We start from the raw sequence: 26,751 nt of genomic DNA on the forward strand, positions 1-26,751 counted from the left end.
TCTTCCAGACCACTGCCTTTCTCTTATCGTCATTATTTTAGAGGTTTTAATTATTTATTAAACATTTACTCTCTCAGATGTGTTAGGTTTTGTTAATTTTATTCTGTTTTTCCAGCATGTAGATATTATATCTTTACAGTTGAACTTTGATAAACTCTTACATATTATCTTTGGCAAATATTATCTAGAAGGCTATTTTCTGACGAACAGGACATATTGTCCATCGAATTCTCCAAGCCCTGGAAACGTACAGTATCTCCTAGTGAAGGGCCTTGTAAGGAGAAAGGACACGTTGATATTGATAACACATTTTAAGTTTTGGAAAGAAGATACAGAGTCAGCGACACCTAGTGTGAGATGGCTATAAATATGGAAGTAAAAAGAAAAGAATGACTTGATTGCAGAAATAGTGTTAATTACCTTTGTTATAATCTCCTTTTCCATTTAAAACAAAGTATTCTTATTATCACAGGTTATGCATTTTGACAAACTGAGGAGAGAGTAGGAATCTCATATAAATTCTTCCTGTTCAAACATGTATGTTCCTCCTATAACTGAGAGAAATAACCACCTTTGATAGATAGTACTGGTAGTTTTCTCCTTTTGAAGTGGAATCAGAGTCAAAGCTTCCATCATAGAAAAGGACAAAAAAAAAGAAAGTTCTGGTAGCTTATTACACCTTCTTAAAAAGAAAAATAAAGACAAAAGAACAAAACACAACCAAAATATCTTTTTTCATTAAAAGTCATAATTAACATTGCAGATACAAGCCAGAACTTCAGCGCTGTCACATAGGGTGAACCTTTTGATAAATTGAATCTTGATATTTACAGAATCTATTAAAACACAACCAATAGTATGTTTGTTTATATGTTGACAAGATGATATACACCCTGAAGGTCAAGGGTGATGTGAACTGTTATGGTGTTCTTGTCAAAGTAGCTAAGAAAGGGGGGCTATTTAAAGAGTTTTGATGGAATAATGGCTTCACCAGAAGTGTGACAGCAAATACAAGGATCATCCTGAAGAAGTTCAATTGATTTGAAACAAAAATCTGTGATGTTTATCAATCAAAAAAATAAAAGGGAAAGTTTCTTTTCCTTCTGTAGCATGTTAAAAAATTGGCAGCTCAAATGGAAAAACAAATAGTGAAATTAAACAGAAAAGCATTGATTTAACTTCTTGGGTGGTTTATCAAATGCCACACCGAACTTTTCATTCTGTCTTGTCATTTATTAATTACCCTCTTTTAATCAAACCAGTTAAGGATCACTTTATAAACTTTTGGGTTACTTCTGTATAAATAGTTCCAGCAACTCAGAGTCACTTTGTCTTTTTACGAAGAGCTTTCTCTAATTGTCAGCCAAGTTGTAGTTCTTTTCCCCTTGTAAAAAAACTCAGAATGTATCTGAAAAATAAATGTGAGGTTTACATAATATTTTCCTAGCGTGATTTTACCACTGCATTTGGGTTCCTTGTTTTCTTTTTCTTAACAGTTGTAATGGCTTTAATTGTTGGAAACTAACTCTAAAATGTAACACCAAAAAGAATGCGGATGCATTCAAAATCAGTAAGTTTTTAAAGAGATCTTATTTTGGTATTTCAAATGAGCATCTAGAAGAAACGTAGTAAAAATTGTACATGTTAATTTCAAAGTAATAGATTAAGCTAACTTTAATGAAGAGGGTTGGTACAGTCTGTTAACAAAATATGAATCGGTATAAGGAAATAGATTTAGATGTTCTATAACCTCCATCTATTTAGAAAGCTTTTTAATTTGTATGTATTTTAAATTGTAGCACACAGAAAGCTAATTTACGGGCATATTTTAATTTATTTTTGGAAGGACCTGAACTTGTTCATGTGTTTGTCATAAAATGGAGTCATTAAATGAAATTAAGACAGAATAACTGTAAACAGACATATAAAAATTATTAACCTCACATTTCCACCAATCATTTTCAGTTAAGATTTCTGCTAAACAGTCTATGTGGTTTAGCTTGCAGGAATTAGTTCTTTGAGTACATTTCAATAGACTGGTTCATCTCCAGTTACTGCTCAGCATGCAGAGATGTGTAATAGAACGTTAGAGAAGATGTCAGTGTTTTAAGAAACTGATCACTTTGCAGTGCAGGAATGTTTAACCTGCAATGATTGACACATTCAGCCTCTGCAGGATATGAGGACACCCAGATCGTACCAAATAAATGCATAAAAAGAGGCAAAATATTCTTTAAGAAAAGCTTATGGATCCCTGTTCTCCTTAAGTAATTAAAAACTTTTGCTGAAAATCAATCTCCATGGCTGTCTTGATTTAAAAGATCATGGTCATCCCAGAATTAGCAATTATTGGTTGGTTTACACAGGCTGCAAACTATAGTGAGGTAAAATGTATGAGAGTGTTTTGAGAACAATAAAGTTCTACACAAATGCACCGTGATGTCAGATAAACTTGGATGAAACTATAAGCATTGAAAACGTTTTACTCATCCTAACGGAGGGAGGGTTAGAAGTCAGTAGTTCAGATAAAAGTGTTTGTGGAACATCTTTAAGGTAATGTAGGATTGTGAAACTCACCACACTGAAAAAGGTAAGGCCATTCCCCCAAACAAAACACAACAAACCAGAAAGCCATCCCTGGCTCCAAGAGTGAATGCAGGAGTTCCTCCACTGATGTGGCTCCACACTGTGTTCATGTCTGAAGGCTGTATTTCAGCTTTGTATTAAAGACCTGTGGATTTAATAAAACTTGAGGGTGTGTCCTTGAAGGGTCGCTATAGATAAGATGTTGGTAATGCAACATTACCCCAAATCACCCTCATCTTCCTAGCCCAGAGCCCCAGGAACTATATCTAAGCCACTAAACTATTATTAAAGCTGATTAATCACCCCTGACTGCTTTGAAATAAGACAAATGATTTAAGAATTAAAGTTTCTGTAGCCTATTATCAAACTCATTAAGTCATCTCAAACTGCTGGATTTTGGATGAATTTCTGAATTCCTTAGAATCTATTCATGCACCATCACCCCCCAACACACACACACACACACACACACACACACACACACACGCATATTTATCCATGTTACACAAATATTAAAATAACCAGACCAATCTATTTGGACAGCAGAGTACAACATAATTATTTAAGAATTTCATTAGTTTGTTTTGTTAACTGTCACATTGCCCTGGGATATTTTTTTCAATTTTTTATTACTTTTTCACTCTCACTAAGTGAAGGAACGTATTAAAATTATATTTGCAGATGGTCTAAGATCTTACAATAAAAATGAAACTTTCTTGTTAGGCCAAGTCTCGCTGTTCTGCTGACATTCATGGGTTTTCAGAGGTCTCTGTGACTTGAGAGCGACCAGGTTTCTTATGAGAACTTTTGGGGAAGAGTTAAATTATAAGGCTATATTTTAAGCCTCATCATACTATGAAGTCAGACCTTTAACTCCTTTTGGAAATTGTTCCATTTAAGTTTCAGGGCTGTGATCATATGACTGCAACTCTGAATGTATTCTGTGGCATGTTGCACGGTGTAATGTGAACTATGTAGGCCTAAGACGAGCCACACTATTTCTATTTTATTTCTGTTCTAATTGTTTTAATGTGTTTATAGGGTACGTGTTGGCCAAGAATGGCAGTGAGATATATGACGTTATTTGCCCAATACAGTAGACTGTTTCACAGACTAAATACCCAAGAGGCCGAAGTGTTTCCAATCGTTATTATTTTCTGCTTTTTTGTAGAAAGAATTAACATGTAAAAAGAAAAAAATAACCTAATAGCAAATTATTTAATTAGCCAGTAAATCTAAGAGACTGCAAGTACATTTTAGGCCACAATTTTTCTTTTTAATATGAATCCTTTTGTGGGGGCGGGGCAGGGAGATGCTGGGTATGGATTATTTGGGTTTTTAATTTTTCAGTTGATTGTAGTGCTATTAAAAGGTTTAATGTTACTGATGGCATTTAAGCTAAATTTAGTCTAAAGAATATATGTTGCAGTGTGTTTCTTTTCAGTTTCCTTTTCATTTTCCAGCTGTCATTCGCTTTCCATATTTTTGGTTCTCTCTCTGCCTCTCCTACTGCTCTCCTCACGTCCTCAGAGTTGTGTCAGCACAGTGTGCATGGGAACCTAAAAGTCCACACTGCCGGCAGGCTTCTGGGGCTCCAGTTCCCAGCTACATCACCTCTTACCTAACCCTATAATCTTGTGCAAGTTCCTTCTCTTCATGCCTCAGTTTCCTATCTGTGAAATAGGCTAAAGAATGGTTGTGAGGATTAAGTGAGATAATATATGGTGCATCCATGGCACCATCCCTGAGACAAAGTAAGCACTAGGTAGATGTTTGCTGTCATTTCCCAATATGCTCATTTCCAAGCCACTTGCAAATTTGTGTGCAAGGTAGGATGAGGATGAAGGAGCACTAAATTGGGAGTCAAGAAACCCGAGGTCTGGATCTAGTTCTGCTCTGGCTTTCTGTGTGCGATGACGGTGCAGATCATTCTAGGAGTCCTGAGATCATCACATTTTAGAATTTAGAAGAGACTTAAGGTTACCCTGACATTACTTATGGCCGAGCAAACCAGGAGATCCACAGAGCCTGTAATTACTCCCTGCGTGCCACATATAACTAGGGCAGAGCTGGCCTTGGAAGCCAATGCAGTGTTCTTATTTCTTAAGTCAGTGTTTGCCAAAGTGTGTATGTTGTTGTAGTTAAAATAATTTTAGGTAGTATACAGAAAAATGTTTTCAATACTATCGTATTAGTGGTATTAAAGTAGTATTAAACTTACTACAGGATTAGTAGTATTAAAGTAGTAGCATTAGTAGTATACAGCAAACCCACAATTTTATAAATAGTGTTGATTACGTCAAGGCTAAGTTATGTGAACAAATTGAATTAAAGTCATTTAAAAAAGGACATCAAGTAGGTAATGGTATAGATAGTGTAAAGATAAAGCAAAAATCATTCATGCCGACGCTGAGGTTTGGGAAATCCTGCTATTCCAGGTTCACCCCGTCCCTTCAGATACTGACAGAGGCCAGAACTATGTGACAGCCCGCACGGTTTTCTATGATTTAAGGTCTTTTTTAAATTCATGATTATATGCCCAAAGAGACTTCTTTGGCCCGAGGGGTTTTTCCTGTTCTAGTAACTTAAAAAATGGATAAATGGATATTGGTTAACCGTATGACATCCTGTTCTAGAATCCTAAGTGCAAAGGGAAGCAGTAGTTGTTGGCACTGGCACCGAGCTGAGGGAAGTGTGAGATGCACTTTAGAGGGAAAAGGCAGATATGAAAACCCACATGTCAGGAATGGTTCTGATAGTGGGTTATCTTATCACACGCAGATGCATATTTACCCATTCACGTTCCACAAAGATTGTGAAGCGCCCATATCATCCCTTCTCTGTAGCTGTATGTGCACACACAGGTAAACCCTCTTTCAAACAGTAGCTATATTTTTGAAATGTTATAAATACTTTGAATTTGTTTTATTTGGGTTATCCCTTAGGGTTCTGCAGAAGTCGAATATTCTAAGGAAAACTAGTAAAGCTTTTTGTCAAACAAAATCACCCCTTTATCATATAAATTTGGATATTTATACATCACATTTTTTTAAAGCAAAGCAGACATAATTAGAATGTTCAAGATTTGAGCATATTAGGTAACAAATACTTGGTTTTGTTTCAGTTATTTGTCCTGTTTGTTGATTGTTTTTGAAGACATGGAGGGAAGCCCTTGGAAATGTCAGCCGGGTTCATGGAGAGGAGTGACAGGGCTCTCACCCACCCTTTTTTTTTTTTTTTAACTTTTTATTTGATATTGGAGTACAGTTGATTAACAATGGTGTGATAGTTCAGGTGATGTTATACATATATATGTATCTATTCTTTTTCAAATTCTTTTCCCATTTAGGTTGTTACAATATTGAGCAGAGTTCCCTGTGCTATACAGTAGGTCCTTGTTGGTTATCTATTTTAAATATAGCAGTATGTCTACGTCAATCCCAAACTCCCTAACTATCCCTCTCCCCCTGGTAACCATAAGTGCGTTCTCTAAGTCTGTGAGTCTGTTCATGTTTTATAAATAAGTTCATTTATATAATGTTTTTTAAGATTCTGCATATAAGCCATATCATACGATATTTCTTTCTCTGTCTGACTTACTTTACTCGGTATGACAATCTCTAGCTCCATCCATGTTGTTTCACTCACCCTTGTTAAGCACCATTTCTCTATCTCTCCCTCCGGGAAAGTGCACTAGGTCATTTTTAAAATGAATGAAATTCTAATATTAACTTGGTTGTTCTTTGACAAATAAGAAAAAGGAGAAATTGCTTATTATCCCTCTAACTAGGGAGCTAGCCTGGCTCAAATCAGCTTTAAAGTATAACTTGGAATCTTGGTAGATTCTGAAAGCCAGTTCTTTTTTAGGTGGTTTGTGAACTAATCTCCTCATGTGCATGATTCAGAAGCACAGCTGGTCATTTACAGATAATATTTAGTGAAAGTTAGGTCTTGCTGTTGTGTTAAAATTAGCACCCACTTTTTTGGTAATTTCTTTTGTGTGTAGTTTGGGATAGTGCGCTTGAGAGAGAGGAGGATACAGGACAGTGTGGGCCACAGGGTCTTTGCCATTCTTGAAGGGATCTTTGGAGAGTCATTTCCGTACTGGTATATGCTGAGCCCATTCTTGAGGTCAGTCTTCCCTTGGTGTGTGCAGGCTGTGCTGGACCCTGGTGCCTTATTTCTATAAAGTCACTGCACCTACTGTTTTGATTCCATTGACTGATCCAACCAATGCTTAAAATATGGGAATTTGGGGACTTTGGGTTTATTACAGAGGCAGAGTTGAATTGAAAGAGGGCAGAACTTCTTGCTCATTGAGTTGAACTAAATAGGGGAGAGAGGAGTACGAAGGTTGGGCTGAGTGATGGGGGAGGATGATCAGGAACAGGGAAGGATGGGTGGCAAAAAGGATGCTGCAGGGATGACCTCTATTTGATGCAAATATTTTTGTAATTTGTTTGTTAAAAGATGTTGACATAATTGTATAATTTATTTCAAACCGTAGTAAGCCTGGCATTTGATTTTTTTTAAAAAAAGAGCTGTGTATTTGATAGTCACAGTTTGTATCAAACCATTCAAAAAATACGCTAAGCACAACTGCAAGGTCATAGATTTTCTAAGTGACATCATCATTTCAGATCATAATTATATCATAATTACCATGCTTATGAGTTACCGTGCTAAGTTCTAAGATATAAGAACATCTTTAATCTGAAATTATCCGTGCTTGGCCAAATCAGCTTGCCTGTATTTTCTTTCACAAAACATTTGGTCTCAATTGTAGATTTCTTTCTTTAAAAAAAAAAGGTCAGAAAAAGTTCAAAATGACATGATGAAATATGTATTTGTTTGGAAAAATGATCTGGTTATTGCCATGGCAGCTATATTAAATTTTTAGGGTTATGTGATATAGTTCTTATATTAATACCATCTTTGAAATTTATTTATATGATGTAACAGCTCCAATGGTCACATTACATCCTTGAAAGCAAAAATGTACAAACTAGTCAAGATTTATGCAGCTTCTTAGCAGGACAAAATTATTCAACTTAAAGGAAAATGTATATTTGTTGGATTTTAATTATGCCATTTAGAATTTGACATGTATTTAATTTATGACAAAAGAAATGTAAAGACGGTTATAGGAAAAAAAGTCGATTAAATAATGACTTGGTAAGACTATATAATTTAACGTATCTTGGTAAGACTATATTATTTTGCTTTCTAATGAAAGCAGAGGTCTGAGAAATAGGTGTTATGAATGAGAGAATCTTTGTATTCAGTCTTCCCTCTGGTGTGTGAAATTGTTATACATATTTACTCTTGCTGCTGGTTTCTAAATGGTTTACTGATCAAGAGAAGGTAAGTTGTTAATTCTTAAATAAATTATAGGTATTATTGTTTTTAACTATTTTTATTGACCTGTATTTCATCAGTCATGTCCTCCCATTTAAATTGAACCTCAGGTTCTAAGGTAAAAAAATTTTTTTAATGAAGTCAGTTATTTTTTAGGGTTAAATTATGGTAGTTGTTGCAAGGGTGATAGTAGAAACTAAATATTTCTATTGAGATAGAGAAAAATACAATTTTTTAAAAAATTAATTTTTATTGGAGTATACTTGTTTTACAATGTTGTGTTAGTTTCTACCATACAACAAAGTGAATCAACTATACGTACAAATATATCCCCTCTCTTTTGGATTTCCTTCCCATTTAGTTCACCACAGAGAAATATAAATTCTATGAAGCTTCTTGTGATTATACTTCCTTGGTTTTATAACCCAGTTTTGAGTAATTATATCCCAAGCTCAGAATTGTTCTGTAAAATAAATATATCAAGTTCTGATTCTTTTGAGGACATACAAGTAGTATTATTTTCCCCCTCTAAACTATTATTTTAACCTAAAAAGAAATACGATGTGTTACAATGAAATGAGATAAAACTGAAATGACGTGGAAATTTATTTTCAAGTTGGAATGTGCCTCAGTTAATATTTTAAACACTGAGTACCATGGCATTTATGTTTTTAATTAAAAATAATTGCATAGAGTTTTTTTCAGAGTTTGTTATTATTTGGCTCTCTTAGTATTTAAGATAATGGGGCCACTGAACTACAGAAAAATTTTTAATTTTTCTAGTAATTCTTTTTTGTAGCTGTGTGTCTGCCACTATTCTCAGCCTTTGTTATGTGCCTTATTTTTCTCAATCCTAGCACAGCCTATTATTCTCTTTACACATGAAAAAATGAACTTGGAAATATTAAGCAATTTGTTCAAAGTCACCCACAACTCAAATTCACACAGCTGAGATTTGATTCCTATTCTGCCCAATTCCATTGAACACACAACACCCAAGGGATGAAAATTCTCTGTCATTTTCTTCTGTACTTAGTTTTTCAGAAATATTGAAGTAAAGAGAAATTTGTTTTGGAAAGGAAAACTCAAACCCACCAGTAAAAAGCAAGGATAATTGGTGCTATTTATTGAGCACTTACTATGTATCAGGCACTTATATGGATCACCTCATTTCAGCCTAACAAAACCCTTTTGAAGTTGCACTATCATCTTCCTCATCTTACAAATGAGATAAGTGTTTTGCCCAAGATGACACAGCTCCTAATTGCTGAATCCAAGATTCAGACTCAGGCTGTCTGATTCTATTCCATGACTATGTCTACTTTTCACTGAAATCTGAATGTATCCATTACATATTTGCATAATTGAATTCACTTTCAATTACATGGAATTTAAAAATATATAACTGTTGAAGAGTTTATTTTTGACTTAGGTATACTCTACAGCTTGGAAGGTGTGAATTATAATTAAATTGGCACAGATCTAATGAAAAAGTATGTGACTTAAGGTTGTTATTCTACCCCCCCTTACTGGACATCAAAATATTTTTATATGTACTTGAAGTGGTTGTTATAGCCTTTATCCTTCCGAGTTCCAGCAACCAAGTACTTATATTTAAGACATATTTACATAGTTATCAACTCATAGGATCATGGAAGTTGAGCTGGAGGATCCCAAAAGTCATCTAATTTAACATCCATACTTCACATTGGAGGACTTGAAAAGTCAGGTTAAGTGACTTATCTACATCACAAAGTTACTACTGGCCAAGTCAGAATTAGAACCCAAGATTCCTATTTTGTAGCTCATCTACCAATGAATTAATTAGGAAATATAAAGGCATAACGCTGAAGAAGGTAAATAATGCCTTAATTTAGAAAAACTTTACAGTTTACAAAGCAAGTGGTTCTATTGGGTGGGCTGATTTAGAGTGACTATATACTTTCTTTTTAGTAGGAAAAAATGGTGGCATCAAAGGGTTTGATCAAAGCTGAAAGGGAATGCTTTGGAGTATTAATAACCATTGACTCACTAAATCCAGAATGCTTAGTGTCCACCGAGCTGAAACACTGAGCCATCCAGTGTAATCTGGCCCACTCACATGATCTCTAAGCTGAAGATATGTCTTATGAAATAAACCAACCAAAGGTTTACTATTCCAGTTTACTTATCTAATGGTCATGAAAATGTGGTCAGAGTTTTAGGCAAAACCAGTACAACAAAACACAATTGTAATCAAATACAAAATGATCCAGTAAAGGGATCACGGAAAGCTCAGGGTCCCTAGCTTCAGAGAAGAGGAAATGAGAATGAGATCAGATAATTCAGAGGCCCAAAGAAGCTTATCAGTCCTTAAAGAGAACCTCACCAAAAGTACATAAAACACTTCAAGGATTCTAGCTCATCCACAGATGGTTTCATTTCCATTTCTTCATTCAGTACTTTCTCCTATCTGAATGTGTAGAATCTGGCAGTAGTTTCGTGTGTGTGTGTGTGTGTGTGTGTGTGTGTAAACACACCCCCTTTGAGAATCCACTAACTCTACAGAACTTCTTCCCAGAAGATTACCCATATGCACAGATGTCATTTTCTTGAGATTCAAGGTATTTGTAGCCTTACCTGAAACCTCGCTATGGACCCCGGTGTGAGAGATTTCTTTCCATTCTTTCCTTTCAGCCCACAGATGCTTCCTGTGGAAAGAAAGGAATCCTAAGTCTTGTCTAAAAGTTAGGAAGCATGCATGTTCTAACAATGTGATAACTAGGTGTTGGTTTTCTTTGGGTGTTGACATTAGTCACACCTCCGCTAGCCAGAGATTTGCAAACCTTGTGCCTCAGACGTTCAGGTTTACTACTTTTCTTTTTTTTTTATTATTATTAGTTTCTGCTTTATAACAAAGTGAATCAGTCATACATATACTTTTCTTGGTTGGATTTCTAAGGAATCATGCCTTGAGGACTTGACTGTGGATCCAGGAACACAGGACTGTCTCTCTGTGGGAAAATATCATGTCGGCTACACACTGGCCAGCCCTCTGGCCTGACTGTGTAAAAGGAGCTTTATTAACAAGCCCTAAGCAGGGCTGTTTAGAGACCTGGGCAACTTCCATTTTTTGAGGTCCTTGATATATGGAAAAATGAAAAACTGCCGAAACAGGGTTACAAAAACAGTGGTATACTTTAACTGTTTATCTTTAACAACTTAATGCTTTTAATACCAGAAACATATAATTGTGCTATTCATAAGTTAATTACAGGATTTATAAAAATGTTAATTTATGGTTTACTTCAGGCAGTGTGGTCTGGTCAAAGGACCCAAGTTCAGAGTTTGCAAAGGCTGCCTTCTCTTAATCCTGTCTGTCCGTCTCCTGATTGTATGTATACCCTCATTTGGAAATGACTTCAAAGGTCTAAATTTGAGGCTCTTGATGTAAGTGAGGCTGAGTGGCACTGCCGGCACACCCTGGAGAGGATCTGCAGAAAACGCTTCTGCAGGAGGAGCTGGGGTTGCCCAGAGTCCCTGACCTTCTCCTCCAGGCCCCCCACTCTTCCGAAGCTACCTGTGCCCTCGACCTGGAGCTGTAGCAGCACAGTCAGCGGGCTCACCCTGCATCTCTACTGAGGACCAAAATGGACCATCTATCTGTGCAATAGAAGGGTCCCAGGGATGGTCATTTTGTCCTCCCCAGGATGACTTCAGCCCTTATTATGGTACTTCAAATTCCTTTCAAAAGGCAGACCCCCTTTCAAGCCTCACTTGAACATAAAGCTCTAAATGCAAATATTCTTTCCAGGAGCAGCATGTTGACCTACACTCAAAACTGGGTGTAAGTCTCAGTTACTGGGAGCCTGATGAGGGCAAGCACTGGGCCCAGAAGAGAGGGCTGGAAGGATGATGGAAGGTAGAAAATGAGCCACCTAAAGAGAAGACTAGGGATAGTAACAGTGACCCACAGCAGGGGGCAAATTTGGCGGGGCAGTGGGGGGGGGGCATGAGAGGGGGCAACTGCAGAGAGGCAGGTATGTGCCAGGCTCTGGCCTTGCCGTTGACTGAAGTCTCCATCCAGCTGCTTTGCAGAGACCTCTGCTCTGCAGAGACAACTGAACATTTTTAAAGGAACTTAAATATTCGTACCAAAAAAAAAAAAAACCAGATAAGTCTGTAAAGTGATGGATGTGTTAAGTAACTAGAAGGGGAGGAAATCCTTTTACAGTGTATATCAAATTACCACCATGTACACTTTAAATGTCTTACAATTTTATTTGTCAGTTATACTTCAGTAAAACTGAAATTTAAAAAAGAAACAAAGAACTAGGGGAAAAATAATAAAAGTACTGTTAATTTTAATTAGTAAGGAAAAGTACACGTTTTCGGCAATGTTGCATTCCTTAAAATTTTCCCAGTTGGATATTCAGTTCTGCCTTAGATGTGTTGGCCTGCCCAAAGGGCAGAGAGACATGGTCCAGCCTTTAGTGCTTGGGTACCTAGAAAGCACCTTATCCTATCACCTGTATCCTTCTGACTCTCCATTCATTCATCTGTGTACCCATCCACCCTCCCACCCACCCACCCACCCTCCCTCCCATCCTCCCACCCATCCACCCACCCACCCATCCATCCACCCACCCACCCACCCACCGTCCCATCCACCCACCCACCCATCCACCCTCCCAACCACCCATCCACCCTCCCATCCATCCACCCACCCACCCATCCACCCATCCACCCACCCACCCATCCACCCACCCATCCACCCTCCCATCCACCCATCCACCCTCCCATCCACCTATCCACCCTCGGATCCACCCCCCATCCACCCACCTCCCATCCACCCACCCACCCTCCCATCCACCCTCCCATCCACCCACCCACCCTTCCACCCTCTCATCCACCCATCCACCCTCCCATCCACCATCCACCCATACACCCACCCTTCTATCCACCCACCCACCCACCCTCCCATCCATCCACCTATCCACCCTCCCATCCACCCACCCATCCACCCACCCACCCACCCCCGCATCCATCCACCCATCCACCCTCCCATCCACCCATCCACTCACCCACCCATCCACCCTCCCATCCACCCATCCACACATCCACCCTCCCATCCACCCATCCACCCATCCACCCTCCGATCCACCCATTCACCCATCCACTCATCCACCCACTAAACCAACTAACCAACAGACATTTATTGAACACCAAGCACTATAGTATGCTGAGCTCTCTGTTAACCGTTAGGGAAACTATAGCAAACAAGACATTTTATCTTTGCCCTCGTTGAGGTTATAGTCTGGCAGATTTTAATTAAATGTTTGTTTAATGCTGCCTTCACAGTCTACAATTTGTTTAAATAGCTAGCTTTAACTCTTTAAATCCTGATGTTCTTTTTACAGAATTGTAATGGATTACCCTTCCTACACCTAGGAACCCCATTCTAGACAAATGTTCAAAGATTGGATGGGAAAATCTACAGATGGTCATGCCAGAATAAATGTCTTCTGATTTGTTTAAGTGTGTATCTCTCCTGTTGAACTGTAAATTGCTTGAGGGTAGGGACCAGGTCTTAAGTTTTTCATGCCCTGCACTAAGCACAGTGGCTGGCACATAGTAGCTGCTTTCTAAATGTTTGTTGAAAGAATGCTGTCTGGGAAGTCAGAAGTCTCCATTCAGGGCTCACCATTACTGCCATGACCTTCTGTCCTTGCTGCCTCATCTCCTGGATCTTGATGGGGAGGAGATCTATGGCAAACCAATGTGTTCATTCAGTCCTCTGCACAACTGTGCAAACCTTGCTTCAAGAAGAATGGTTCTGAGAAGCCAAATTTCATCCCTCTCCCATGTTTCTTGCTCCAGGACAAACTTGGAATTTCACTTGGTTTTGCCTGTAAGCAGTTATCTTGGGAGGACAGCAAGCTCAGGGGGCTCTCCCTTGAGACCACCTGGTTTAGGCCTGCTTTAGCCTCCACACTCTCACTTTCTTGAGCACCCTGAATCTAGGATTTATTTTGTTTCTTCCATTCTCCTGTGATCCAGGGCATGATGGTGTAAATTGGGAATTGAGGGCATGCTTGGTACTGTCCCAACTTGACGTAAGGAATGTCTCCTAAATTATTGAAGATCTGAAAATATGTTTTCTACGCTCGACAGATGGTCACTTTCCCCTTAATAAAGCGTGTCTGACAATCACACTTTATTGGTGTGGTTAGGAAAAGAATGTCGTAGACTTGAGAAAACATAATAATTTAGAGAGTGACACACTGCAGTGAAGAAATAAAGCTGTAGACTACTTTGAAAAGAAGTAAACCATAGGAAACCATGATTTCATTGGAACAAACGTTCTGTGTCTTCAGAAAGTTCTTACTAAAAAAAGGAGGGTGACCTCTAGGGCATGGTGTGTGTGTGTCTACACGTACATGGAAGTAGCCTCGCTCTGATTTTTTAGGGACATTCTCTTTGCAAACATTCCCCACTTAGTACCTTGTAAGTTTTTTAATATTATCACTAACATAGCAGTTTGCACCTAGGCTTTGGTCCAAGCTGCTTCTTGGAAATCATAGCTACCATGCTGAAGTATAAAATCACTTATCATTTTCATCAAGGTCTAAAGGTCTGTATAGTATCATACCCCATGGAATTTATAAACAAGTAATTTCCACTACAGTAAGGGTTAAATAGTACCCCATGAGATACAGTGCATGAACCATATGGAGAATTCAAGTGCTTACCACAATGCACTCACTTTACTGTGTTCTTTTGTGGCTTTCAAGTGTAGAACTATTTGGTACACTGTCATAGATAATGTGCAAATCCCAGAAGTTCACACTGGTAATATTTCTAGGATTATTTTAACAAAATAATGGTCCCCTTTCCTATTTGGTAGAAAACTAGGGCTTTGTTTTTCCAACTGTAGGAGTATGTTCATTCAAATTTCCCTGTGGTTTAATTTTCCAAAATTGATGCTTTCTCACAAGGAGCACGTTGTTGTTTATTTTTTTCAAAACCCACCTCTCACTGATTTGAGAAAAGATGGAGAGTAGCTGTGCGTGTTCACTAGTCAGAGTCTGAGATCAGTCATAAGGCAGGATTCTCTGATGCTCAGTGCTGAGATCTGGTTCCATGGATCCCTTTGCACCTCAGCAAAAGTGAAAATGAGAGAGAAGATCAAGAAGGGCCAGAATGGGAGGGTAGCTGGAAGCTGTGGTGTTTTGCTCGTTCATCTCAGTAGATAGAGAAAAACGTGGTAATACTGTGAGTTGTCCTTTGTTTATAATACATACAGTTCGTGGCAGCAGTCTTTATAAGCCCCAGTGGCATTTAACAAATATGAGAAGATACAGGCTTTCTTGATTACTTAGATCTGAATGTTTATTCAAGCTTTCATGAGAGTTTTTCTTCATTTACACAGAGCTCTCTCCACTGAACAAATGTCCATTTTTAAGTGTGGACCCAGTACATATGAAACAAGTTTTTCACAGGATTCAAATTCATTTCATTTGGTCAGGACTTCTTTCTGGTTACTTTAATTAAAACTGGATTTTTTGAAAAAAGAGTAAAAGCAATCTTTAAATGGGTGGCTTACATCAAAGATTTTACAGTTTGTGAAAAACATTAGTGCTGACACAAAAAAAAGAAAAAAAGGAAAGAAATGAAAGATAAATTGCTGCATGAAAATATTTCCAAGGCTGTTCTTAGCATATAGGATTAGCGGTATTTTCCTTTTCAGTGTAGATGTTGCATGGATACTGGAGACAGTTGTGCACTGTGGGTATTACTGCTGTGACAGAGGAGAGGGGAAAAGATGGGTTTGCAGCCGAGCCTGCGGATGGCACCAAGCCAGTGCCCTGAAAAATGGCAAACGTGTCACAGCTAACAGCTGGATGCAGAAATATTTCTCTTTAATTTGGATGGATAAAACTTTTTTCACAGCAGGGCGCTCTCAAAAGAGGACAACATCAAAGAGGGTGGGTCTCCCCAGTCAGACATCAGCGGGCTCCAGGATGGAGCAAAATGAATGAACTGTCAGGACTTTTCCAGCATATATGCTTCTGCCAAGTGAAAAGTTAAAGGTTCAGTGGCTTGTTCGGATCACAGACAAAGTCTTGATAATGCAAGCCTGATCCCCAAAGTCTTCCCTCTGATCAACAGACAGAGAATATCTGAGGAAGAATCTGGATTGATGGATGGCAGGCTTTGTATGGATGACCACTGCCATCCTCGGAGATAAAGGGATTCACTAAATGCTTAGAGGCTCTCGGGAGCTCCCGATCTCCATGCTGGAATCCTCAGTCACCCACTCTCCTCTTCCAGCCTGCAGCCTAACAGCTGCTACCCCACAGTGTGACCAAAACACCCATCTCATCTCTTCCCACGCCTGGCTCTCTGAGGCAGGCTTCACGGATACCACCACCGGTGTTTTACGGTTTATTGACACTTTTCAACTGTTTTTCTGATTACCATATTTCAGTCTTGACTTATGTGTTAGTATTATCTGCAAAGTCAACATAAACCTCTAAAGATTTTCTAATATTTCTGGAACTTGATGAATGTGAATTGACAAAGTACAGTATATAGCTTTATATCAGCATTACTGAAAATACGGCAACGGTGTATATAACCATTACTCATTTCTTGACCTTTGAAGCCTCAACTCAAAACCTTGGCATTCCAGATATTCCAAAATACTCCAAACCAAAATAAGAGGGAAGAGTTTTCTTATGAAAAAAAACAACAAAATAAGTTAATTCTAATGGAGAAATTTTTGAAATGAAAAAACATGTATTATATATTTGAGGAAAAAGTGGAAAACCTGAACACAAATAAATCTGGCCACACTAACGAGTATTTGCTTTAATGAAGAAACTTTCATTTTAGAATATGCATCTTCCTCCACAGACTTATGCTTTGGCCATTTTTTTGGTGGTCCCGGTCATTATGACACATTGCCAGTGGAAGGAGAGTGGGTTTTACAGAGTGGGCGAGTGGTGGCTTTGTCCATTGCTTGGCTGCTTTGTGTAAATTGGACTAACAGGTTAAGTAATTCTCACTAAATTGACGTTTGCTCTGAAAATAGGAATTTGATAATGACATTATTAATCATTATGGACATTTTCATGGCCCTCATTCCTTCCTTTGAAGAGTTTCAGGTGCTTCTAATGAAAAAGCTCGGCTAGTTCTCCCTGATAAGACAAATGGGATGTCATAAAAACAACAGTCACATGGTGGGCCATGATTCAGGAGGGTTTCATCCTTATCACACTCACAGACCCACTATATGACTGTGGGCAAGTCATTTCACCTTTCTCAGCCCGAAGTTTCTGATCTGTAAAATGGAATAAATGTTCCAGCCTACCTTCTAGGTCAGTTGTAAGGATCAATTAAGCTTGGGAAAGTATTTTATAAAGTAAAATCCTGCTCAAATGTGTATGACCTGGTTATTAGCTGCTGTTTTTTCTTTGTGTTAAGGTGGAGGCAGATGCTTCACTCATTTTTTTTTTTTTTTTTTTTTTTGGTGGAGCCACACAGCTTGCAGGATCTTAGTTCCCTGACCAGGGATCAGACCCGTACCCTTGGCAGTGAAAGCACAGAGTCCTAACCACTGGACCACCAGGGAATTCCTGCTTGACTCATTTCTAAAGTATTGTTTTGTGGTCTGTCTTCTCAAGGTTTGACTTAGCTTGAGTTGAAAGTTTACAAGTAAAGCTTTTAGGAGACCGCAGTGGTGTGGTTCTTGCTGTCTTCCTCTCTAGATTGGGAAGCAGTGCCCAGAAGCCATGGCTGACAGTGCTCCCTGTTGATCTGATGCTCAAGGCTGCCATCCACAAATGTCCCCGGCTCCTCATCCAGGTACATTTGCCTGCACAGACGGCTCACCTACCTTGACCATGTTCAGTGCTCATGTAGACATGAGGCACTGTGAGTTGGAGCCTCCTCTAGCCAGAAATGTCAGTGTCTTCAGAGGTCAAGCAGTCCTACATGGTAGAGGATGTTCAGTAAGAGGGCTGAAGCCACAATTAATTAAAATACTTGTAACAACCTGTTAGTTACAGAGATACTCCAGGAATGCTCTTAAAGGTGTGGTGGGTGCCTGTGTCTTTTGGTTTACATGTTTGTAACACTGTGTTAACTTTAAGAAATGGAAAATGTAGAACTGAAGAAATGCTTCCTTACTGTTTTCTAGATAGTATTCACATTCATCCAGCATTTTTTATATTTTGTTTTATCTTTGGATAGACTCATTGGGGGGGGCAAAAACATAAACTAGAACGACTGGTTTATTTCTACACCCCCTTTATGTTATTCCCAATTTTTCCTTCTCTCACTTTGAACAAAAGTTGATTTCCCGGTATGTACAAAGCTTTGTGTAAGGTACCGATGGTTAAAATCTTAAAATATTTAAAATGCATTCCTACCCTCAATGAGCTTGTAATGTTCCGGTCTTGTAATCTTAGCAGTAATGAGTTTGCAAATGCCACATGAATTATCTTGTGGTCAGTGTCCACGAGCAGGTTAGTAGATGAAGTCCAGGCTGACATTTCCCATCTAATTATAGTGATGGCCTAAGGATAGCTAATGCTTTCTGGACTCTTACCATGTGCCCAGAGCTGATTTAAGTCCTTTACATATACTAGCTCATTTGATTTTCATATCAGCCCTTTGACTGGGACTGTCATTAACACCCTTTTTTTCAAAGAAGGTCTCAGCTTCCTCAAGAGGTTAAGTAACTGCCCAAAGTCACTTGGCCATCCGAGGTGAAGCTATGATTGTAACTCACACACATTGGAGCTGACACCCACACGCGTGCTCTTAACCTCTGCCCTCTACCCTCTCCAGTTCCTTCTGACTGGGGTGGCTCCTGTTGCACGTTTTCATTGGTAATACTTTAGAAATTCTCCTCTAACAACCATACTATTAAAAGTAAAATCTTTTATTGAGCAACAAAGGTAATGTGTTTTTTAACTTTTCAGTCCAAACAGTCAAGAATTATTCTTTTGTGTAAATAGTTGTATAACAAAATATTGCGCCTCTATCTTCTGATACAAAGGAATCTCACAGTAAAACATTTTTATCCATCTTGCCAAACAGTATAGTTTCAATTCAGTTTCTCAAATTACTAATACACTTGATTATTGAAGCCCTTGTTTTCTGAATTTTACAGAAAGACGGGGTCGTCTAAAAGTAGTGTGTAGAGAATGGGTGGAGGAGATCTGAGAAACTCTCTTTGTATCCGTTCTTCCCTGGATCTTCCATGTGCTGTGAAGGGACTTAAAACAGTGCTGGGTTCTCAGGTCTAAACTGGAAAACTCCCCAAGACCTCTTCTTGACCCTTTTCTATGGTTAATTGTTTATTACATTTTAATCATCATATGAAAACCACCTTTGCATTTCATAGAATTGAAAGAAGGTTCAAAAAGTATGTAATATTTTCTTTAAAAAGCCCTGGTTGTTAGTGCTTAGAATGAAGTTTTAATTGCATTTAGTGGCGATTTCTTCTCAAACTTTGAATAAAATCTGAGATCTTTAAGAAGCTATAGAATTATTGTGAGAATTTAATTCAGTTCACTTCAGCATGTTTTGAGTTCCGCCAACATGTTAGGCCTTGTATTAGATGTTTGGACATAAAATATGCACCCTCACCTAAATTTTGGGGGAAAACTGAAGGAGACTGGTGTTTCAGCACATAACCAAATGCTGCTGCTTGGGCCTAGGCACGGGGACATGCCACAGTGTGGAATCGTAGGAGAGGGAGCCTGAGATGTCTCCCTACTCTCTGAAAATTGGCTAATACTTCCAAATAAAACCTTTGGACATTTTCTGTTTCCTTTTGTCCATGCCAAAATTCAGAGACCCCAGTTCTTGGAGGAGCAGATTAATGTTTAAGTTATAATTCAAGTTCCTTTTGTTTAAGGTCCGTGGCTCTCTTTAGAGTATCTGTAGGATTAAATGAGGTGTGAGGAGGCCTCATTCTGCCATTGACTAGAGTCTCAGTTTGTCTAAGTCACTAACTTTTGAAGACCCCTTTTCGTTACGTATATAGTTGTCCCTTGGTATCTGTAGGGGATCAGTTCCAGGACCCACCACGGATACCCCATTCTGTGGATGCTCAAGTCCTCTATATCAGGAGTCCCCAACCCCTGGGCCACGGACCGGCACTGGTCTGTGGCCTGTTAGGAACCGGGCCGCACAGCAGGAGGTGAGGGGTGGGTGAGCGAGCGAAGCTTCATCCGTATTTACAGCCACTCCCCATTGCTCGCATTACCGCCTGAGCTCCGCCTCCTGTCAGATCAGTGTTGGCATTAGATTCTCACAGGAGCGCAAACCCTACTGTGAACTGCGCATGCGAGGGATCTAGGTTGCACGCTCCTTATGAGAATCTAATGCCTGATGATCTGAGGTAGAGCTGAGACTGGGTGCTGGGGAGCAGCTGCAAATACAGATTATCATTAGCAGAGAGGTTTGACTGCACGGAGACCATAATAAATCAATTGCTTGCAGACTCATATCAAAACTCTTATCAGTGAGTGGCAAGTGAAAACAAGCTCAGGGCTCCCACTGATTCTGCATTATGGTGAGTTGTATAATTATTTCATTATATATTACAATGTAATAATAATAGAAATAAAGTGTACAATAAATGTAATGTGCTCGAATCATCCCGAAACCATTCCCACCCCCTACCCCGGTCCGTGGAAAAATTGTCTTCTAGGAAACTGGTCCCGGTGCCAGAAAGGTTGGGGACCACTGCCCTGTATAAGCCAGCATGGTGCATTCAGCCTTTTGCCCTCGTGTCTGTGCGCCCTCCGCAAATGGCTGAATATGCGGATGCGGAACTTGTGGGAGAACCAAGGGCTGACTGCAAACTGATCAGGTTAGAGCAGGCCATCTCTGAGATTTCTTCCAAATCTCATTTCCCTGGCCTCTAAACTTAGCTGAGGTACTCAGCTGTCTAGCAGAGTTGTTGACTGAAGCCTATCTAGTGGAGGAAGTGCTCTGCCTGTGATTTTTCAAACAGGGTGCCCGCTCCACTGTGGGCCCTTGTGTTCTTAGAGTAGACCACAGCAACTTTTATCTGTTTTTATAGTGTAATTACATTTCTGACTTCTTTGAATTAAAACGGACCCCTTGCTTAAAAAGATTATTGAAAGCCTCTTCTGGTAAAAATAAAAGAAATGAACTCTCTTCTCTGTACTCCCACTCCCTGGAAAACTACAGCACAGATGCTTGGATCTTGGTCAGATGATGGTTTCTGGGCAGCACCCAAGTCAGCAATGTTTGCAGTGTTTCCAGGCTATCAGTTCAAACAGGTTTTCTGGAAAGTGCCCCCCAGTGGTAGCAGACTGATTTTCACGGGGCAGCAGTAATTCCTTTACAGCTGGAATTACCAACTTAAATGCTTTATGAGGCCAAGCAGCTAAGTAAATGAGTGAAGTAAGGAACACTTAAGGATAGGGAGTAGTAGGGAGTATGGGGAAGGAGAAAAGCCTATGGCTAATCTAAAGAGGCCACTTTGAAGGGGCCTCAGTTTCCGTGGATTAGTGCCAGAGATTGGGGACCCATCTTCTGATTTTTTTTCTCAAGAAAAATTAGAAATTAGATAAAATTTCCAAAATTTTAAAACACCAGAGAGAAAACAAAATTGGTCAATTACGTGAATTCAGCCGGAGGGCCACCAGTTTGCAAATCTTGCTTTAGAGAAACAGATTGCTCAGAGCTACCAATATACACAAATTCTTATCCTTCAGAAGATGGTTTTCTTGCTATTATGTTAAAATGGGCCCAAGTCAGTCACTGGCTTACATTGTTTCTATGGTTATTATTATTGTTAATGTTAGTTGGCAGCATTCATAAATGACAAAGCTGTGGACAAGCCACTCATGACCAGTGTTTTTAGGACACAACACTGGTGCTGTTTTTACTCATGTTGTTCTCATTTAAATTAGATTCTTATTCTAGGAAAATAAGATCGTAGGAGAGAATGCAGTTTCCTGATCTTCAGGATTGCATGAAATGCCTTTCACATGGTGGTTTTCAGTTAATCTATGCGTGGTTTATAATGAGCGACAATTTGTGTGATCATTATCTCAACCACATGTGTGGCATTTCAGTAAATATTATTGGGTTGAAAACTATAAAAATTTCCTTAAAAAGGTAAGAATGAGCTCTCCCCCTTACTTATCTTTCTACTCCCACTGATACAGGATAAAAGAAAAAGTACAGACCAAAACCAGTGGTTTTAAAATAGCAACAAAACAATCAGGAAGGAAATCAGTGGCTGATAATGTAGTGATACATATTACCAAGAGTTTCCCAGGAAGATAACACAGATACAGTTTTTAACCTTGGGTAAGATAGTAGGCTTCTCTATTTTAACAACACATGCAAAAATTGAAGTACAGAGAAATAAATGGCTAGGCTTTCTTTTCATTTATTTTTCTCTCTTTGATTTAAAAAAAAATCAGAAAAGTCCAAAGTATAATATAAAATGCCATATACAAGCCACCAAAAAAGTGAGTGTTAACACTTTTCCATATTTGCTTCAGAATCTTTTTTTTTAAGAAAAATGAAGCATTTCAGATACATGTGAGTTCCCTTTGTTTTCCTTCCATCCCCTTCTTTCCAAAGCCATGACTGATGAAGTTATCATGAATCCTTCCTGTGTGTGTGTTCAGAATTGTACTTTATGTATAGATACATATAAATAGGCATATTGCTATATGTATATTACAATATACACTATTATAAAAGATACTCTTGGGTGTTATTTTGTATATTTTGAAATGTTGACAAATGATATCATACACTTTAATCTGCAACCTGATTTTCTCAGTCAACATTATGTTTTTGATGTTTATATCAACTAGATCTTAATGCACACAGATCTAGTTCATTCATTTTAAGTGTTTTATACTTTTTTGTTGAATAAATAAACCACAATGAATTTATTCTTCTGATGATGGATATTTCTCTTATTTCTAATTATTTACTGTTATAAGCTGTGCTACAGTGAATGCCCTTGAACTCATCTCCTTAGGCACATGTATCAGAGTTTCACTGGAGTAATTTCCTAGAAGTGAAATTGCTGAGTCACAGGAAATATGCATTGTCAACTTTATTTCAGTATTGCCAAAATGTTCTCCAGTGTGACTGTGCCATTTTATATTCCCTCTCAGCAATGCTAGGACTAGCTTTGTAAAACAAATATACTTTCTACAGCTTTGAGGGGTTTCCATTACAAAATTTAACCCTTTTCCTACCAAGTGTCCTGTGTATTTCTTTACATGTGTTTCCCCTACCTCCAGAGGGTCATTTGTTCAGCTTCTTTAGAAAAAACAGAACAAGTATTAAAACTTTGGTGGTTCATATTCTTTCAGAATAAAGTGCACAGTTTCCAGCAAAACTATGCTTGATTCAAGGGTTCTTTCAAGGAATTTTTTTCCTAATCTAAATTTAACTCTTACCTTCATTCTCTCTATTTGAATGAATACAATTTCTGACCTTTTCGACATTTTCATCAGTCCTGAGGAGAATGTCTAAACACTTTATGCATTATTTTTGATATTTTTCTGCTTATTTTAAATCTTTTGAAAGGTAATGAAAACAAAATAACTCTTGGTCTTGGCATTAATACATCTCCTTAGATTCCTTAAATTTTTTAGACCTATTAGGTACCTAGCTTAAAATTACATTTTAGCGTCACACAAATGTAGATGTTAATGCGGCTTCCAAGAACAACTCCTGACCTTGAAATTGTTGCAGCTGCTCTAGACCAAAATCTGCTGAAACATTTCTCCACTCGTGGATCCTTCTCTCCTGGAAGGAATAATGTCAGTCCGTCTGGATACAGGGACAGTGTCCTTGTATAGTTCAGATACATGCAGAATTTTATCACCCTCTTTAAAAAAATTTTTTTTTAACTAAGCTCTTAAATGGAAGCAAACTTGAGCTAATGATGGAGAGTAATAATAATGCTCAAATTAGGACCCAGAGCTTTTCTGAGAAGTCGTCTTTAGTTCCTCTTTAATGTGCACATGTGGGTATCTTGGTTTTCCCAATTTTATTCTACTTCTATTAGGAAAATGAACAGAAATAGTCATCACTGCCTTCTGGCCCATTGTTTCTCTTTCAAGAAACACAGTTTAAATGTTAACTCCTAACAGCAGAAGCCAGAAAGGGCTCCAGGATGGTCTTGAGCCAACTGCAAAGGCACGTGTTTTCAACCCACCTCCCTAAGTAATTTAGGTTGGAGGTGCTGCCCGTATTAGCGTGATGGGCCCCCTTGAGGAAATTTCACATGCTGTGAATATATGTTGTTATGATTTGACATTTTATGACATTTATGAAGCTTTTATTTTGGGGGAGGGGTTGAAAAGCATATCAGATTCGTGTTTTGAAAGATCACTCTGGCTATACTTTAGAGACTAGGTTGGAAGGGCCTGAAGAAGGTGCAGGAAGATCAGTTAAGGGACTTTTATAGTCCTTCAGGCAAGAGAGGAAACTGGTTTGGGCAGGATGGTGATGGTGGAGAGGGAGAGATGTTTAGGAGGCAGATTCAGCTGGATCTGGTGATAGCTGGGCTCTGGGGGGTTGAGGGAAAGAACAGTGTCAAGGTTGAATGAGATTCCTCAACTCTGGATGCACACTTGTGCGATCCAACTAGGTACATGGGATTTTCATCAGTTTCATGTGAAATCGTGTGATATCGGTATCAGGCTGAAGCCAGGGAGGCTCAACCTCGTGCTACATGCTCATTGTGTGATATTTGGGGGAAGCCTGACAAATAGCCATCTACTTTCCTCAAGGCGAGAGGAGTTTCACTAGGTAGGCAAAAACTGTAGGATTCCTGTAATCACAATATACTTAGTTTAAGGAGACTATTGTTGAAACAGTGTGGGAGGAAACACTTTCTTTTTTTTTTTATTAATTCTTTTATTTTTGGCTGCGTTGGGTCTTCGTTGCTGCACGTGGGCTTTCTCTAGTTGCGGCGAGAGGGAGCTACTCTTCGTTGCGGTGCACAGCCTTTTCATTGCGGTGGCTTCTCTTGTTGTGGAGCACAGGCTCTAGGCACACGAGCTTCAGTAGTTGTGGCACATAGGCTCAGTAGTTGTGGCTCACAGCCTCTAGAGCGCAGGCTCAGTAGTTGTGGCACACGGGCTTAGTTGCTCCGCGGCATGTGGGATCTTCCTGGACCAGGGCTCGAACCCACATCCCCTGCACTGGAAGACGGATTCTTAACCACTGTGCCACCAGGGAAGTCCAAAAACACTTTTTTTTTTTTAACATCTTTATTGGAGTACAATTGTTTACAATGGTGTGTTAGTTTCTGCTTTATAACAAAGTGAATCGGCTATACATATACATGAATGGATAAAGAAGGAAACACTTTCTTATATTCATTTTCAAGACTGACTGGCTAGTGTCTGGTGTTCAAATGAGCTAACCCTCAAGGCAACACCCACGACTACATATAAACGTTAGAGAGTTTTACTTGCTGTTGAGGACATTAGCTACAAGCACAAAGGAGAACTGCGCTTCTCCAAATGTGTCATTATTTTCACTAGCAGCTGTCATGGGTGGTTTGTTCATGGGGGAAGGACAGGGCAGGGGGCTGGATCATCAACATTTTGGACTCCATTATAGATAAACAGTGGCATTCAAAGAACTGATGGCTGTGTTCAGTGTCGCACGGGTTGTCAACAGCAGACTCAGGGTTGAGACTTTGAGCCTTTGAACCAGTTTCCTAAAACGAAAACAAAGACAACAACAACAAAATAAGTACAGTGTAATAACCTAACCTAAATATGCAATCTGTCATTAGGTTGCTCAAAGAGCAGATGTATCCACTGCATGAAATGTTTCCATTCTCTGCCATCATCCCCGAACTAGGAATTTAAAGTCATTAATCTTAAATATAATATAATCCAGGAATCTCTTCATTCTTCTCAGGCTACATTGATTATCAGCTGTGATCACTCTGGCCTGCTACCCAGTTATAACTTTGCCAACAATTGTATTGGTTAGATTGGTGTCTCTCTTCTGTTTCTGGGGGTTAGTGGAAAGATTGGGGGTGAAGACAAATGAGTTCAAGAAAAGCCAAAAAAAGAAAAAAATCAGCTATTTAAAAATGACTGGTGATGATAAAAAGAACTGTCATCACTAAGCCCTTTGGCCTCCAGAATAGAAATACTGAGCTAAATTAATATGAATGACCCTACTAATTTTAGGGCCGAAATGTAACCAGTGAGGCTCTCTGTGAAACTTATCTCTGTGTCTATTTGGAAAGGAAAAGTGGAAAGGCTGATTAGCAAAGGTAAAAAATATTTTCTCAGGATGCTCTGGGGAACAGAATCTTACTGCTGATTTTATTTGAAAAGGTCCAGTTTTGCCATGGTCCTTCTGAGAACTGTACCCCTTGCTTCCTGGCTGCCCCTAGGGCTGAGGATGACCTTTGAGAATTGCTGTACATATATAACCCCGGATCTCCCACTCCTCTAGATACCACAGCCTTCAAGGTACCCAGGGCTGACCTGGTTTCTGGAAGTGAGAGCCAATTGTCTCTGCTGTCAGCACTGACTCCGCATGTCCTAGGCTGGCTAGTTGTTTCACAGAAGACTTTTTGTCCCACACTTATTGCCTGGTTTGAAGCAGATTTCATTTCCTTGGATGTGGTCTTGAAAGAAAATCTGCTTGAGGTGGCCTAAGGCAATAATTATTAGGCCAACCTTAGTTAAGACATTAAAAATCCATAGGAAACAGTTATTATTATTTTTTCTTTCCCTTTGTGAGGGTCTCTCTTTTTTCATGACT

The 26,751-nt window shown here is 39.0% G+C and overlaps 1 protein-coding gene across 1 annotated transcript in view; it reads left to right on the top strand.

The window, feature by feature from the left end:
• The window catches only part of PRDM6 (PR/SET domain 6), a 98,378-nt gene that overhangs the window by 39,951 nt on the left and 31,676 nt on the right, over positions 1–26,751 (top strand). The gene's annotated exons all lie outside the window — the stretch shown is intronic.

The sequence above is a fragment of the Mesoplodon densirostris genome, chromosome 3 (genome assembly GCF_025265405.1).
Source record: "Mesoplodon densirostris isolate mMesDen1 chromosome 3, mMesDen1 primary haplotype, whole genome shotgun sequence".
Taxonomy (NCBI): Eukaryota; Metazoa; Chordata; class Mammalia; order Artiodactyla; family Ziphiidae; genus Mesoplodon; species Mesoplodon densirostris.